General features: G+C 32.6%; 1 long non-coding RNA gene across 1 annotated transcript; it reads right to left on the bottom strand.

The window, feature by feature from the left end:
• Nucleotides 1–2,375: 2,375 nt before the first annotated feature.
• LOC120072998 (uncharacterized) lies at nucleotides 2,376–5,308 on the bottom strand. The gene is made up of 3 exons (XR_005480664.2): nucleotides 5,065–5,308; nucleotides 4,151–4,346; nucleotides 2,376–2,743 (listed from the first exon to the last, which is right to left on the bottom strand). It is a non-coding gene; the product is annotated as an uncharacterized LOC120072998 (long non-coding RNA).
• Nucleotides 5,309–12,974: the final 7,666 nt, after the last annotated feature.

Raw genomic sequence — 12,974 nt, 5'->3', positions numbered from 1 at the left:
CAGTAGAACTCTTGTACATATATAGGGAAAGGGTAGAACTAAGTCTGTACATATGTGGAAGTACTTAAATGTGAATTCTGTTTGAAGTATGTATGTAAGTTGTTTTGTGATGTTCTGTTGTTATGTATGAGTTCTGATTGCCAGCAAGGCTATAGCTGACGATGCCTTGATAGGATATTATCTTTATAAACTGTTTATCAGGTTAAATAGGTGTAAGGAAACAAGTTACAGGTATGAGTTGGATAGTAGGTCTCATAAGAGGGTTGATATTTACTGCTCCCCATCTCTTCTCAGGTTAAGAGGGTAGCTTGGGAGGGGGTGTGACAGTAAATATACCCACATCTAGGATAATCATATGTAAAAGTGATGAAATATTTGTCTTCCTCTGTAATATTTACCACAAAGTTCAGAATGTAAAAATTCCAAGGGTTCTTTGGCTTTATAACCTTTTCTTGTAGAAGGTCGTTTTGTCATTTTTTCTTCTAGACAAAATGCACATACATATAAAGAATTGTTTTCTAACTTCTTTATAAGTCCTTTCTTCACCAACCACTCAATAAGCATTTTCTTTTGGAGAATCTTTTTGTCTTTTATTTGGTGTTGTTGCATTGTTGAACATTTTGACAATATGGAGCAGTTTGGATTCTAACGATCTTAGCACATATAAGTGATTTTTGTTTATTGCCAAACAAATATCAACACCATTTTTTGAAACAAAGCTTTACCATGAATAAATGATATATTATAAGAATGTTCTAATAAACATGATATAAAAATTAAGTTCCTTTTAAAATTAGGAAAAAAGTAAATATTGTCTAACAATATAAATTTTGAAAAAAAAATAACTTTAAGCTCCCAACTGCAACTGCCAAGACGACTTGCCATGTCCCAATTCTAGAGTCATATCTCCAGCCTCCAGCTACTGCCAGGAACTAATTTTCTATAAAGAATAAGAAACATGGCTAGTGGTCCCTAAATAAAGTATCTAAGCAGAATGGTCATTTTCCACTAAACAAGTTTCCAAAACTAGTAAATCATAGTTACATTCTTTGGCTTTCTTTTTTTCAGCCAAATACTTCGGGCAATTTCTTTTCTAATGCCTATCCTAGTTGTAATGAAAAAAGGTTCCCGTTGCAACCTTGCTCGTTTTTCCCTTTTTGGTAGTAGTGGTAGGGGTAGCTTTATTCCCCAATTTGATCGGCTAAAAAATGCATGTCATTGCAACACTTCCAAGGACCAAATAAATTTGTACTCCTATCTAATAGCTTGTACTAACTCGTGGTATAGATGAAAAACAAGGGATCGTCCATAGAGAACCATCGACTGGCCTTAAAATAATTAATGAACTCTATTGTGATAGGGTGGGGGTTGTAAATAAATTGATAAAATTTTGTAAAAACATAAATGAGAAATCAAAAAATGAAAACTCGATTTCTAAAATGATCTAGTTTGGTTAAGTTTCCTCTTAATCCTCTTGGTACTCATAAGTATTTAACAAGTCAATAATCTTGCTAATTATTCACTTAATCTATGAAATCTAAAAGCCTAGGAATGCATAACCCTAATTTCATGATTAAACAATTAATCGATCCTAAATGAAACAATTATATGGGTTTAATAGCGTTCATATTGATCATTCATTTGTAATAAGAAAGAGAAATTCTTGACTAGGATTGTATTAGTAGTTCAAAAACCTAGTTACTAATCCAATTATTATTGAATTTAACTAATAATGCAAATTTGTAAACAAGATTAATCCAAATAACCTAAATCCATGCATTAGCATGCTTTAATTCTTTTGCCCTGAGAAATCAAATACGTAGACATGTTTATATTTCTAGCATTCATTGAATTAAAGAAGGTTGGCCAAAAAATCTAAAATAGAAGTTATCTCAACATTCGTGAATGAATTTCAACAAAAATTTATTACAAGAAAATCAAGAAATTACATAAGAAGTTTAAGAAGTTAAGCCTCATACCAAGAAAATTAAAAATCTACCTAAACTAAACTACATTTACTTATCTTAATGTTGCATCTCTTCAATATTGATCAAAGAATAGCATGGATGCATCAAAGGTAAGAAAAGAGAAAAAGAAAAAGTGTAGAGAACTGAGAATTTTCAAAGAAAAAGTATGGCTTAATTTTCCTTTTATAATTCAAGTGGACATTATTATGTTGTAGCCAAGCGTAATTATGCTCGCTTTTTAATTCGTAGCGTAATGGAGAGAGTTGCCACTGATTTACATTAGGGGTTATCAGAGGCGTCCACGCTAAAAATTTTTAATTTTCCATCATTTGTCATAGCGTAACTAAATTATGGTTAGCGTAACTACAATCAGTTGGGAAGATTAAGCTATCTACATTGACTGAGACGTCGTACAATACCCTTAAGGGCTTACTCAAACTACGGTCTGCCAATTGGATAACAACATTTGTACTTTTAAGATCTAGCAACCAAAGTTCATAAAATAAAGACAGGCATAATACTCATAGCTGCTACTAGATCTGTTAGAGCATTTTACAGCTTCTTCCTACCTACAGTGCAAGGTAGGTAGAACATACCTAGATTGTCTTGTTTCAAAGGTAGCTTATTTGGTATTATCGTTGCTTGAGCTACAATCCTTTCTTCCTCTTTCTTGACCCACCACTTTGAGCTTGTTTCAGGAGAGCTAGCAGTCATCAATCCAAGACTCTCAGTTTGTTTACCTTTTTCTTCTTTCTTTTCAAGACCTAAGAGTTTTTCTGGGAAATGAGCAAGAGGGATACAAGATTTAAAATCAATTTTTCTAAAGAATCATAATTATCATGTCTTGAGCTCCTAGATGCTAAAGATCTACTATCATACTTACCAGAAGAAAACAGTTGATTAAATTATTTATTAGTAGTTAAATTGAGAGACTCAGATTCCATAAATTCGAGTTTTAAGGAGTCTAAAGATTGAGGATTAACATATTTAGAGGGTTCAAATTCAAGAGATTAAAGAGTTTATGTTTTCACAAAATTAGAAGATTCTGGTTCAGAAGATTGAAGGAAAGTAGAACCACTAATTGTGGTCAGATAACTTACACTCTTAAAAGGGTGTTCGGGTTGTTTAGGGAGTTTATCATATTTGATATCAAGTTTACTTACCGTTGTGGCCAACTTAGAGACTTGATTGCCTAGATGTTTTTTCACGTCCCCTCCCAGGCTTACCTATTTCACTTAAAGGAAGGCATGAAGACAATAAATACCATCTTTTTGTGATATTTGCTACCCACCTTCACCTGTTTTGCCCCTAACTAATAAAACCAAGGATGCTACTTAAACATTAGATGTCATAAAAAATCATGCAATTCACAAAATAATTTATTTAAAAGCATTTTGTCACACACGGTCAAGGGGAGAACTATTTTGCTCATAGGCTTTCCCACCCTTTGTTTATTCTAAAATAATAATCAAGTAAAATGGATCATGTCAACACATTCCACAAATCATAGTATACTATCATACTGATATACTTTTCATATCAAAATATTTAAAATAAAAACTTGACTGTTCCTACTTTGAACTTTTAAACATGATTTTGTTCACTATTAGTTCTAATTTATTAACCGTAATTTTGAGGAGAAATATTTCTAGTTCCAATTATTTATTGACATCTTTTAGCATGACTATTAATTTTTAAATCGTCACTTACCGGACATTTTAACTCACTCTTTCCAAATGTTTTTCTCTTCTTCCCAAGGTAGCGAAATAGTTCCTAATGCCTAGCCTACCCGAGACTCGTCTACCACAAGCTCCAAGATATCTGCAGACTCTGTCATTTAGATCTTTTTCTGTATGTATAGATTTTGGGTCTGGCATGTACATATATAGTAGGGTAGAGAGTTGGACAGTCTGACGTGCTTAGGCTCACCATGTGGATATGTGAGAAATGGTTTGTATGTATGTTTGAACACTTAATGCTTGGGTTGTATATAGTTCTTGTATGGCAATAAGGAAATGTGAATGTGATAAAGATATGAGTATATATTACTGTTTATCAGGTTAAATAAGTTAAGCAGAAAACAAGTGGATGGAGAGGGTCATAAGAAAGTTGATTACTCACCATTTTCACACCTGCTTATAGGTTAAAAGGGTATCTAGGAGAGGCTGTGATATGTAGCATACCTTGTCTCATCTCTTTTTGAAAAACAGCATTTTCTTCTTGCATCTTCATGATTTCTTGTTGGAAGGTGCTTACATCTTTTTGAAATGATAGCATAGTGGTAGCAAATGACTTAACCACATCCTCTAGTGGTGCATTAGAGTTAAATGTACTCCCTTGTTGGTCACTTTGACTCCCCATCGAAGGTTAGGATGATCTCTGAAAAACATCTAAAAAGTGCTTTTATTACCTTTAAATTTAGAACTAATATTGCTAGTTTTGTTTAGTTTGACGTTGTTTATTAAGTAATTTCAAAAAACTAAGCATCAGGAGAAATTTTTGCGAACATGAATAAAAACCCGAGGTAAAACTCCAATTTTGAGCAATTACGGGGCTATGGAATTATGAAGAAACCAAGGACCCAAGATCAAGAAAAGAGGAAAATTGGAAGGCAATTCGGGGGAGCCAGCGTTGGTAGAACGTTGAAACGCTGCTCCCTGATGCTTTAGACCTAAGACCAATTGGAAACAGGCAGCATTGCAACGCTAGGACTTTGACGTGCGGCTAGCATGTCACCAACGTTGCAACGCTAGTTTGCAATGTTACAATGCTACACAAGAAACAACGGGTCCTTACATTTTAATCGCATTAAAACGTAAAGCTAAGTGTAAAAAATGTAAACATCCAATATTGAAAACCACACATTCAAAATGTAGATTAAAACCCACCTTTCTAAAGTGATTTTTGTTCCAAATATGCAAGTATTGACTTTGATACCAATTGAAGAGAATTGAATTCCGACAGAAGCGTGAAATCACCTTGAATTTAGTTTTTTGATTTAATAGAATCAAAATACAGTAGTCCACACAATAATAGAGGATAAACACCATAATCAACATGCTATAGAAGAAGAAGAAAAGGGATAAAAGGACCTCACATTTGTTGAATTCTGTTCTTCTCATAAATTCCTCTTGCTTGTCTCACGAACACCTCTTCAATGATCAAGGACACTACCGTAAAAAAAACCTTGTCATTCTCTAGGACTCCAAGGGTTAGATGTGTGGTCTCTAACACTTGCAAGAGAAAGAGGTAGAAAGAATTTGTTGAGAGTATAGAGAAGAATTTGGTAGAGGCTAGGGTTTTTCTTTTGCACAATGAAAATCTTTACCTTAAATGGGCTATATAGATATATTTATACGGGGAAGGGTTAACCACTTCTTCAGATATTTCCATTTCCACCCTTAATTCTAATAATTAAATAACCTTTATTTAATTAATGGGCGTACTAATTAAATAACCATATATTAAATCCTATTTAATATATAATTAATTAATTAACATACAAACATCACACATTTATATGTATCCACCTCTCTAACATTATAATTAATTAATTCTTCATGAATTTAATTCACATGAATTTAATATTTGAATCTCATTCAAATATTTCTCTCTGGCATAATTTGGATTATAGATCATATCTATAATTAACCATTACATATTAATCTCATTACTATAAAATTCCCTCAATTGATTTGAACAATTCAAATCATTCTTCATTACTATCCTTTAGCGAGCTAATAAGGAGACCTTATAAACCTACAAATTAGAAACTCCAATGATATGAGATTAATTAATTAAACTTTTTAATTAAGTTAATCGTTATCAATTAATTACCAATCACTCCACTAAAAACTGATAGATGCACAATTCGCACTACAGATTTATTTCTGTGTCCACAAAATAACAAATCAACAGTGAGTCGACCTGTCACAAATCGCTCATAACAACAGTTGGGTCAAATTACAATTTTACTCCTGTAGTTACATCTAACACCTTAAGTATCATTGATTCCTCTAATGAATAAACAGTTTATAGTCCAACTATAAATTAACTCCTCTTGGGTCAATGAGAGGTTGAGGCCTCATTGTTCAAGACCCAGAATCACCTATTAGGTGAATGAATTTTATCTTGTATAGTTGTGTTCTCAGCTCCTTACTCAGACAAATCCTCAAAATTGTACGCTTGTTGAGTCAGTTAATATAGCTACTCTCACCCATACAGATCAACGGATTGCTCTCATAAATAGGAGTTTAGAACTCACTTAGGATTAAGATCAAGTTATTTATGGTCATCCAAGTGAAATGTAAGTCTCTTCTAGTAACGGTGTTACATAGAAAGACTATTCATTTCGTTGTCCGGTCTTATACAAACTCTTTGTATAGAATATCTCCACTCAAATGTGTCCACATGAACGATCAGGATCAGATCATTTGTAGCACTTTACAACAATTGTAACAACTAAAAAGCGGGCCATATTTGTAGTGTCGCCGGATAAGGTACCTAGCCTTATCCATTTACTATAGACCATTTGGGTTATTAATTAAACATGATCCACCTGTATGTCAACCACATAGAAGTTTTATGTTTCATAAAATAACCTTGGATCTTAGTTTATTAGATTGAATTAATGCAATCTAAATGTTAATAAAATACTTCTTGTTTTATTAAATATATGAATTGTATTTTCATGCTACAAGATATATGAGATTTAGGACACCAAATCCAATATCAATATACATTATACTTTATATTAATATAAAATTTTCTTTAATAATTGGAACAATTCAAATTATTCCACAAAATTAATTTATCCTTATTTTATACTTAGTGAGCTAGTAGGGGACCTAATCGACCTACAGATTAAAAGCTTCAATAATTTGAGATTAAATTAATTAAACTCTTTAATTAATATAATTAATTTAATCAACATTCATTAACTATAGGTCATTCCACTAAAGACTCACAATTGCACTCATTGCACTGTAGATATATTATTTGTCTATGGACATAACCAATCATCAGTTAGTTGACTCTTCACAAATTGTTCGTAACTATAGTTGGGTCAAATTATCATTTTACTCCTGTAATTACTTCTTTCTCCTTAAGTTCTACTGATCGTCTAATGAATAACCTGTTTACGGTCCTACCATTAACAAATCCTTCTTAGGTCAATGAGAGGGAAGGGTCTCTTATTCAAGACCCAGAGTCAACACATAAAGGAGTAATTCATCTACTTTCCCTAAAGATGGAAATGAGTAAACTCCATCTTGTGTAGCTATGTTCCCAGCTCCCTACTCAAGCAAATCCCCAAAGTGGTACACTTAGCAAGTCGGTGACTTGAGCCACTCTCACTCATACAAATAAAAAGATTGTTGTCGAGTTATCTATTGTCATCCTATGAAATGTTAGTCTTTTCAATTAATCGGGTTATAAAGAGAGATTTATGATTTCTTGGTCCAATCTTATACAAACTCTTTATAGATTATTACTTGAACACGTCTCCACATGAACAATTTGGATCATATCGTTTGTAACAAGTACACCTCTTGTGACATTTACAAAGTAGATCATACTTGCTATATCATCAGGATAAGACACTCAATTTTATCCATATGCTACAGACCTTTTTAGGTTATTACTTGAACACGATCCACTTGTATGTCTACCACATATTGTTCAAGCTACATAAAATAAACTTGGATCTTAGTTTATTGAATTGAGTTGATGCAATCTAAATATCAAATAAAATATTTCATATTTTATTAAATAAACAATTTATAGTTACAAATTATAAACTACGAGATACACAAGATATAGGACACTAAATCCAATACACCATTCACTGAAGAGATCAATATTTCAAATTATAACCATATAACTCGATCTTAATCCTGCACGAGTTATGAATTTCTACTTATGAGGGTCATTCTTTGATTTATATGGGTGAGAGTGGCTCTAGTTACCGACTAATATCCTACTATTTTGGGCATGATACCAAGTGGAGAGCTGGAAATGTAACTTGACAAGATGAAATTTACTCATTCTCGACCTAAGGGCAAGTAGAAAGATTATTCCCTTAAGTACTAACTTCGAGACTTAAACAATGAGGCCTCACCTTCTTACTGACCTGAAAGAGACTTAGTTTATGGTAGAACCATAGATAAATAGTTCATTAGAGGCTCTTAACGAAGGGATCCAATGGAACCTAACTTTTGAGTTTTGACAGAAAAAGTGAAGGGATCCAATGGAAAGAAACGACAAGCAATAATAATAAATAAGAGTTCCAAACTCAATGGTGGGGGAGGAAAATAATCGCTTTAGGGTTAAAATTCAAAAGTTGTATCCTTTTGAGGCTTAATGAGTGAAAAGTAAAAGAACAGCTTCAACTTGGTGTGCTAAAAGAGAAGCAGCATAAAGTTGTTTTATTATTAAAAGCTCTTTTGTCATAGATAGATATCACATTTCATATGACATTGGAGGGTAGTTTCGTCAATACCGAAAACTATTCATTTTGATTGAGATGCCTCACCTTCTACCATGGCCTTTTCTTCTAGATGAAAAAAAAATAATTTTTATTCCTCAACTTCGAGTTTAGTTTTCATTATATGGATAAATTTTAAAATATTATACTTTTAATATTTTGTTTCATTTTAGATTGCAGGTTTCAAAATGTATATTTTTATCAATAAATTTCCAATTTAGTTTTTATTTAGTATCTACATTTTAAAATATTAAAATTTTAATACTTAAATTTTAAGATTGATTTTAATTTAATTGCTAGGTTTATAAATATTATTATTGTATGTTTAACGTTTGAGTTTTGTTTCATTTTACATTATAGGTTTCAGGATTTATATTTTTAACTTCAATCTTTCACTCAACACTCACTATCATTCGTTAGTGTGAAAGTCAATTTATTAATTCAAAAGAATTAAAAGAATAAAGAATAATAATTAATTAAATTTTACTATTTTTATCAATATTAAAATTAAATTTTTAACTTCATTAGTTATTTAAATTAATTATTAGACAGCAACACATAAAGAATGAAATGCATTAAGTAAAAAATCATGGTACAAAGTACAAATCTTGAAATTTGGAAAACAAATTGAAATAAAAATCAAAACTAAATTGAAATATTGCTCAAAACTTAAGAACTAAAACTTAAAACTTAGATATCAAATAGAAATTAAATTCAAAATCTAAAAACTAAAAATGTATTTTTTTTTCTAAAAAAGAAAAACAAACAAAGTTCACGCTCATGCATAATTGAAATGTTTTCCTTTTTCTTTCGAAATTCTTTTTATTTTCCGCCCAAAACAATAATGAATGGAATTTAAATTTTGAATTTTGAAACTTATATCAACAGTGCCTCTCATCTCATATCCCTCTTTCTTTTTGGGAAAAAATTAAGGTGCATTGGAACGGAATTTGTTTAATTAGAAAAACTCGGTGTCTCTAACTACTTTCTTCTCGTGCACATATTGTTACGAGTATATGTTTTGAATATATATATATATAGTGAAAGAAAATAAAAGTTTGTTGAATATTTGAAACATAAAAATTAGATTTAATCGTGTTGATTAAATTTATTATTTATAAACTTTTAAATTGGAATAAAACTTCAAATTAAAATGATGTTTCATGTACAAATTTAATATGTATGAAAGTTAAATTTATAATTTCTACCATTTGAATTAGTTATGTTTGATTTTTTTTAAGTAACAACTCAATAGAATTAAATTTGACAAATGTTTCAATTTTTATATTTATTTGATTTGATTTTATATTTTTTAGAGTTATTCTTAGCCTATAAATAGCAACTTGGTTCTAATGAAAAATTCTCTCATGTCTTTCTTTCGATCTTGTCTTGAGTTGAGAGTAAGTATCCAAGAATTCTGTCACATCTGAGTAGTTCAAGATTGCAGTTTTATTGGTGTTAGTTGTCACACCCCCTCCCGATTTATCCTCTAAAACCGAAAGAGAATATGACGGCAGTAGTTACCGACCTACTTGCCAGCACTTACTGCCTAACTGAACCTGTTTAAAACCTCAATATGCAAAACGACTTGGCAATAACACAACCACGAAATTAACCAGCGTAGGACTTAATTATAGTTCCAAAAACAAACATATGTCCAACAAAATAAAATGATAAGAATAAACATGGGTCCCAAAAGAAAATAAGTTTCATAAGTCCTAGACTCCTCCCCAAATATGTGTACATCAAAACAAGCTTAACTTAAGCTTCTTCCTTCAATATCCAAACTTTGGGTGGCAAGATGCAGTGGGTTCAATCACGAGAAAACTGACCGCTACCTGGGAAAAAGGAAAACATTTGAAAACTGTGAGCTAGTTGCCCAATGAGTGACTTATAGAAATACATTTCTTCTCAAGCCTTCCATATGCTTTAATGTAAATAAATAACATGCTGGAAAATAATCCCAAGCAACTTACATAGTATCATACATTAATCATAGCATTATAATCAATCATACTATAAAACCTTAGTTGAGAACAAGCATTCATAGCTCAAGCTCCTAACGTCCATTCATGGCCACGAGACCCATACTTCAGTCTCATTATAAAGACTATAGTCAGGAGACCCATACTTCGGCCTCTCATAAAGAACTACCTACGTGTACGTGGAGTATACTAAGTACCGTCAATATCTTAGGTACTTCCTCGGATATCTTCTATACCTTCGGTACCCGGTATATTAGAAACTTAACATTCATAGGAAATTCGAGCGTCATAAGCTTTAAGCTTAGCACTTACCTAGCTATCGCCATACGAGCATTATTATCATTCAACATGCATGCTTCACAATTATAAATATGTAGTTGCAATACTCTTTCATTCAATCTTAAAATACGCTAGGATTAGTAAAACTCATTTACATAACTTAAAACATCATGCTTAGGAGATGTCATGAACCCTTAAAAACATAAGTATAAACTTTAGTTTCTTGGAAAACGCATGAACGTTAGCAAGAAATCATTTGGGACGCATGTCCCTTTTTGTGTGCATATTTAAAAACATTTAGTCACTTACAAATCTTTAAGCTTGGTTCTTCCTAAGTTTTATAGGCCTCCCCAATGAATGTAACTCCTACACATAAAAGAATAAGACTTTTAACCAAGCTCCTACTTAGCAAGGGGTTGTCTAATCATATAACATTTTCCATATTCAATTTCTAAAAAAAATAACTTGAAAATTAGAATTCATTTTCCATACTCATAAGATGACTAGACTCTGTATATAACGTTGTTGATACGAGAAACTTACATCTCACCTAAACGACCATAGGTGACATGACCTCAATCCTGAGTGTTTTGGAAACTCCTGCCTTTGAGGGCGGTCCTTTGATTAGTATGGCTGAAAGTGGCCAAATTGCCAACTCAACATGCCTACCTTTTTGGGGGCTTGTCTGATCTGGGAGCTGGGAACTCAATTCACAGTATGGAATTCACTCCTTTCCCGAAGCAGGGATAAGTAGAGAGATTGCTCCCTTAAGGGCTAATTTCGGGACTTGAACATAGTGGCCAATGCTTCTCTTTGGAAGAAAGAACTCAGTCATAATGGGACTATGACTTATGTTCATTAGAGGGATCAATGGTACTTAAAAAGTGAGATATAACTACAGGAGTATAACGGTTATTGGCCCAACTGTACTTACGAGCGATCTGTGAGGGTTGTCGTACTTTTGACTGGTTAACATGGACACATAATATATCTTGAGTAAGGAGAGTTCAGCTGTCGGTCTTTAGTGGAATGTCTGGCAGTTAACGGATGGTGGATCCTGTGACTAAAGAGTTTAGTTAGTTATTCACGTATCGTTGAAGCTTCGAGCTACAGGTCCATAAGGTCACCTTGGTAGCTCAATGGATTCAGTTGAGGATCAGTTTTTGGTGTTGATTTGAAATGTTTAAATTGACAAGTGGTAATTTGATTATATGTGATATGATTGTTATGATGTATGAGATACATCTAGTAGAGGACTAATGTAAATGAGATTTACATTATGTAACATGGAATAGAAAAAGAACTATGGTTTATATTTTTTATGAGATGAAATATTAAAACTATAGGTTATAGATATAGTATGATAAGTTGGTTATCAATTATATTTATAATAATATTCATTATTGGATAATTAAATCTTTTTCTCTAATAACCAATTGAGTGGGAGGTTATTGGTGATTCATGGTAACTGTGAGATAAAAGAAAATTTGTTTTCCTAATTTTAGTAAATTTTTTCAAATGTTGAATTTGTGAATTCTCTCACGGAACGAAAGTTATCAAGTAAATAGGATTTACTAATTGATAACCTAGAGAGAGCTAAACAATCGTGTAATGTTTATAAGTGACAGACACAGATCTAAATGATGAGCTAAACGATTGCTTAGCTTTTGCTAAACGATCGCTTAACTTTTGCTACACGATTGGGCATTGACTTATACGATAGGTTTCAGCCATCTCTCACTTGCTCGATCGTTTAGACGATTGTTGTATCCTCCTTCTTCTGCCTCATACCAAGTCCACACGGAGCCCACCCTATGGATTCTCACAACAAGAATACCAAGGTAGCCTTCTTGGTGGTGTCATACTCAACTCGACACCGTCGAGGTTTTGTGGAGGTTGTTCATGCTGTTGAAGTGTTCGTGACCGAGGTGATCGCTGAGTTCGAGTGCGAGGTGTTCATGCTGCGTAACGGTCATGTTGTTCGAGCGTTCGAGGTTGTTGTGTGATGCATTTATTTATGATGCAATGGTATGAGTATGCGATGATGTGTGTTAAACAATGATCATGCAAGTTTTCCTAACAAAACCCAAGTATAAGCCTTCTTGGGTTCTTGGTAAGTCCAAGGTCGAACACAGGGACTACTAAATAGATATGCGAAAGACTCTTTAATTCTATGGCGGTGGTGAAAAAGAAGTGAATGGTGTTTTGATTTAGATTTTCCTATGGGACGGAGTTGAACGTAGAGTGATGAAAGCATAG

Source organism: Benincasa hispida, chromosome 3 (genome assembly GCF_027475165.1).
Source record: "Benincasa hispida cultivar pf3 chromosome 3, pf3_genome.v1.1, whole genome shotgun sequence".
Lineage (NCBI taxonomy): Eukaryota > Viridiplantae > Streptophyta > Magnoliopsida > Cucurbitales > Cucurbitaceae > Benincasa > Benincasa hispida.
This window is presented reverse-complemented; position numbering and strand designations above follow the sequence as displayed.